General features: G+C 52.8%; 1 long non-coding RNA gene across 1 annotated transcript; it reads right to left on the bottom strand.

Annotated features, from left to right (window-relative positions):
* Nucleotides 1-2,206: 2,206 nt before the first annotated feature.
* Nucleotides 2,207-5,149, bottom strand: LOC105878105 (uncharacterized). Its single transcript, XR_001157205.3, has 4 exons — nt 5,129-5,149; nt 4,196-4,369; nt 3,889-3,980; nt 2,207-2,294 (listed from the first exon to the last, which is right to left on the bottom strand). It is a non-coding gene; the product is annotated as an uncharacterized LOC105878105 (long non-coding RNA).
* Between the last annotated feature and the right edge of the window lie 223 nt (nt 5,150-5,372).

Here is a 5,372-nt window from a genome sequence, read left to right on the forward strand (position 1 = left end):
TGGGATTCAGCTCCAGGGCGCTGGTCCTGCCTCAGGCTTCCGTGGCTTTCTTCCCACAGTCGGGGGCTTCCAGCTGTCCCTGCACCCACCCAGGGGTGTCACAGTTGTTCAGGGCCCCTGGGGTTTCCCTGCTCAGAGCCTGCCTCCTCTGGGCATGCGGGACTCGGTAAGGGGTGCTCCCCAGCTGTGCTCAGCCCCAGCTCCCCAGACCCCACCGGACCCCAGTGTCCGCCTCCCGTCCCGGGCACTGACACTCTCTATGGTCCGCTGTGGCCGGGCTGGTCTGGCCACGCTCGGGGCCCACTGTGCCCCCCACCCCCACCCCCGTTCCCATGTCAACAGAGCCGCTCTCCATGGCTGTGGCCCCGTGGGAGGAGGTTGCCCCAGATTCGTGCTGTTCTGGGATGGATTCGTGGCGGCTGTGCAGCTCTGGGCCCAGGCCGCGGCCCCAGCCTGGGAACCGCTGTGCTGGCAGAGTGGCCGCGTCCCGCACCCCAGGGCAGGTCTCACACCCCCACATTCCCTAGCTCGACACTCGATCCAACGGCTGCTTCTCGCCTACTCTTCTTTTTTTCTGTTCACATCCTGATTCATCATCTGTTTATTAAACATGTGGATTTTTTGATTTGCAGTTTTTTGGGCTGCGAAGGCCTGGTCCCACCAGCTGTTTACAATCTATCATCTTGCACAAACAGCCTCCGCGCGGTTGTTATGCCGGCCTGTGCCTGGGAAAGAGAATCTGGGTATCCAAATATTGGACTTTCAGCTTAATAAACGAGTGTGGCTCTCAGCATTCACCTCCCCAGACTGACGGCAAATTTGCATATTCTCCTTGTTTGCTTTGCTGCTCAAGGTTGATACCATCGTCACTATGTCATCCTAAGTAGACAGCCCCTGGGAAACAGAACCGATTGCTGTTACCTCGGCATTGAATTGGAGGAGCCAGGCACAGGCTCCTGGAGTGACGGGGCCCCAGGCTCTAAGGCTGCACCGTGGGGACCAGCACCCCCAGGCCTCGGGGCCTTGCTCCACCCACGGTTGGTACAGCCCCCGCAGGCTCCTCTCCCCGGTTACCATCCTCCTAGAACACAATCTTTCCCCGATAGACACGTGGGCAAAGGCCGTAAGTGGGTAGTTCAGAGTTATGAAAATCCAAATGGCTAATATACACATGGATAAAAACTATCTCACCAGTAATCAAATAAATGCAAAGCCAAATGGGAAGGCCCTGGCATCTTGTCCTGTCTGACAGCCGTCCCCCGTACAAACAGGTGTGGCCGCCGGGACTCGATGGCACCAGTTTCCGGGAAGGAACCTGCAGTGTCCTGCAGAGAATTCACACCTTTCAACCTATTTGTTCCGCCCTCCACAGGCGAGTCCAGAGGACAGGGGAGTGGCCGAGCATAATGCACAGACATGTTCTCACGGCACTGCTTGCGGTCAGGAGAAACAAGACGCATCTAAACACGTTCCTCAGTGCCTCACGGAATAATTACAACTGCCGAGAGAACGAAGGATGGAGAACTTGCAGCACAGAAGCACCTCCTGGAGGACGAGGTCTGGAGATCAGGGGAACGTCTGTGGCGATGGCAGGGAAAGCAGGGCGGGAAAACCTGCCAGTGGCTCTTGGGGACAGGTGGGGAGGGTGGCTGTCATGGGGGGGAAGCGTCCAGACGTAGGTGGGGTGGTGGTCAGAGCTGGACACACTTGTCAGAACTCACCAACCTACACTTGAGATCTGCGCTTGTGTTGGATATAAACTGTGCCTTCATAACGTTGATTAAAATGTATGATGTGAAATTATACATGCAGACCTTTTCCCTCATATTAAAATACACAGGGAAAGAGGAATATGCTAAAACATCATTAGTAGTTCTTTTGGGACAACTGATTTGGGGAGTTGGACAATTTCCTCTTTACACCTTGTCTTCGACAACAGGTATTGTATGGTGCCGAATGGCGCCCCCAGAGGACACGCTCCTGTCCTGGTGTCTGAATTTGAGTGCGACCCTATTCAGGAACAGGGTCTTTGCAGATGTAATTAAAGTTCTGGAGATGAGGTCGTCTGGGATTACTTGCTGGGCCCGAATCCAGGGACAAGCGTCCTTGCAGGAGACGGAAGACACTGGAGGGACGGCCACGTGAGGGTCAAGGCAGAGACTGGGGGACGCAGCCACAGCTGAGGAGCACAGGAGCCACCAGCGTCCGGGAGAGCCAGGGACGGGTTCTCCTCCAGCGCCTCTGGGGGAGCACGGTCTTGCTGACACCTTGGCTTTGGACTTCCAGTCTCAGGACTGAAAGAGAACAGATTTCTCTAGTCTTAAGCCCCTAGTTTGCGGTCATTTTTTATGGCAGCCTCGGAAAAATAACACATGCTTGTAAGACCTATAACCAGAAAACAAAATGTACAATTAAAAAAAGAAAAATGTAGGAAAATATACAAATAACTGACACCACGTTCCAGGGATAAGGGGGGTGTGACAGGGTGAGGACACAGCCCTGCCGAGAGGGGTGGCCGCCGGTCCCTCCGCTGGCCAGGGTGGTCCCTCCTGTTGTCCGCTTCTCTTCCTGATCTCTGTTGTATCTTGCTCTCTCCTCTTTTTCCTTCTTTTGTCTTTCTTCTCCTAATGATTATTATACAGAATAAACTTTTAGTTTTAATAGCACGTTAAAAGGATCATGCACCATGATCAAGTGGGATTTAACACTGGGATGCAAGGATGGTTCGACAAATACAAGTGGATAAACATGATACATCACCTTAACAGAATGAAGGACAAAAAGAAATGACCATCTCAATAAATGCATAAAAGGCGTCTGACAAAATTCAACATCGTTTTATAATAAAAACTTTTACCGAATTAGGTTTAGAAGGAATGTATTCAATACAACAAAGGTTATATATGACAGTCCCATAGCTAACATCATAATGCTGAAAAGTTGAAAATTATCAGGAACAAGACAAAGATGCCCACTCTTACCACTTCTATCCAACATAGTACTGGAAGTCCTAGCCAGGACATTAAGGGAAGGGAAAGAAATTAAAGGCATCCAAACCAGAAAAGAAGTTATATTATCTCTGTTTGTAGTGATATAATCTTATGTATGGAAAACTATAAAGACTCCACCGAAAAACTGTTATAACTGATAAACAAATTCAGTAAAGTCACAGGATACAAAATCAACATACAGCATAAGTAACATTTCCATACATTAATAACAAACTATCTGAAAAAGAAATAAGAAAACAATCCCATTTACAATAGCATAAAAAAACACAACAACTTAGGAATAAATTTAACCAAGGCCCTGAAGGACCTGTACACTGAAAACCACAAAACACTGATGGAAGAAATTGAAGATGACACATATAAAGGGAAAGATATTCTGTGTTCATGAATTGGAAGAATTAATATTGTTAAAGAGTCCTTTGCAACAGTATGCATGAACCTGGAGGACATTATGTTAGGTAAAACAAGCCAGGCACAAAGAGACGAATACCACATGATCTCACTTGTTTGTGGAGGGTAAAGACATCGAACTCACAGAGCAGAGGGTAGAATCGTGGTTACCAAGGGCCGGGGTGCAGGGGTTGGGGAGATATGGGCGCAGGACACAAAATCTCAGTGAGATAGGAGGAATAGGCTCAGAGGTCTGTTGTACATGGTAGTGACTACAGTTAACAATACACTGAATACTTGAAAGTTGCTAAGAGAGTGGATTTTAGGGGCTCTCGCCACAAAAACGGTATGTGAAGTAATGCGTATGTTAAATAGCTTGATTTAACTATTCCACAATGTATACATATATCAAACATCATTTTGTATACCATAAATAGGCACAGTTTTTACTTGTCAATTTAAAAAATTTTAAACAATAAACACAAACCCTGTTCGGAGGACAGGAAGCATGCCTATGTCATTTCTCCATGTCTACTGCATGATGGTCCTAGTGTGTAGTTGGTGCTCCATAAATGTCTGCTGAATGAATTAAAAGATAAAATTACAGTTTTAAAAGTAAGAACATCTTGCTGAGTCCAGTTTGACTAAAATCGCCTCCCTCCCCTCATCCACATATCCCACGGCCGCCCGTCTGCCTGGGCCACGCCTGGCACCTCAGCCGCCTGCAGCCCTCCCCTCTGAACCCGCCCCCTCCATCGGCCTCCGACCCCCACGGAGACAACGATCTCACTCACCGCTCTCCTCCTGCCTGTGCCCTGCTCCCGCCGTCTCCAGCTGCTCCACTCCCTGCGAATTGGAGTCCGGCTCCTTGTCCTGGTGACGGGATCTCCACGGCCCTTCCCGAACTTCCCAACTCCTCGGTCTTGGCCTCTCTCCCACGCGATCTAGTCCCCTTTCCAGGGGGTGCCCTGCTCCCCAGAGGCCTTGCCGTCATCTTTCCTTGAACTCAAGTGGCCCCTGCCCGGCCCGGCTGGCTCCGGGGTCTGCCCCAGCTCCGGCCCCGCACCCACCATCCATCCACCCTGTGTTGAGCTGAGTTTTCAGCGCTGCATCCCCAGCGGGTGCCCCTCTCCCGCCTCGCACGCTGTCTGTGGCCTAAGGAAGAGAGACGCTGGCGCCAGCCCTGGGGACTCCGGCACCCTGGTGGCCCCTGCTCTTCCTGGGCATCGCCTGCTTTCTGATTTCCTCCTCCTCTGTCCCCTGGGCCCGCTCAGCCCTGCTGTGCCTGATCGGGGACCCCGCTGGGCCTGGTCGGGGACCCCGCTGGGCCTGGCCATCACGGCCGAGGGTCACCCTGAGCATGAGCTGGGGTTGCGCCCTGACCTGAGGAGTTGAAGTGTGCACCCTGCCTGTCCCCCGTGACTCCCACTGCTGGCCGCCTGCCTGCCCTCCCCGAAATGTCCAAGCCCAGTAAACGGTAGCTTAGGCCTGATCTCGGGCCCACTTACCTTGCCTTCCTCTCCCCGACCTGGCACTGGCTCTCGGTGTGAGCAGCCCCAGCTCTCTGCCACCCTGCATCCCCAGACCCTGTGAGCTCTTTGCCCCAGACCCAGCTTTTCCCCACGCCGTTTGCAACCAGAACTGGAGTGCCCGCCCCCGCCCACCCACACCCACACCTGCCCCTGGGGCCTCCCGTCTCTGCACCCCGAGTCTTCCCCAAAGCTCACCAGCAACGGAACACCCCAAACACGCGCAGCAATGCGGTCAGGGCGCGGAACCCTTTCCCGCATCCATCCCTTGCTCAGCCGTCCTGACTCACAGGTGGGCGGCCTGTCCTGGCTTGCTCATCTCGCGCTCCCTGCCTGCCCACTACACGCGTGCTCAGGCGGCTCCGGGCCAGCCTGGCTTCAGGGACTCCCAGCGCTGCCCTGAGGCCAAGCAGAAAGGCCTGTGGTGCTCCAGGAGGGGGAA

The sequence above is a fragment of the Microcebus murinus genome, unplaced genomic scaffold (genome assembly GCF_040939455.1).
Source record: "Microcebus murinus isolate Inina unplaced genomic scaffold, M.murinus_Inina_mat1.0 scaf010_hap2_Mmur4.0, whole genome shotgun sequence".
Taxonomy (NCBI): Eukaryota; Metazoa; Chordata; class Mammalia; order Primates; family Cheirogaleidae; genus Microcebus; species Microcebus murinus.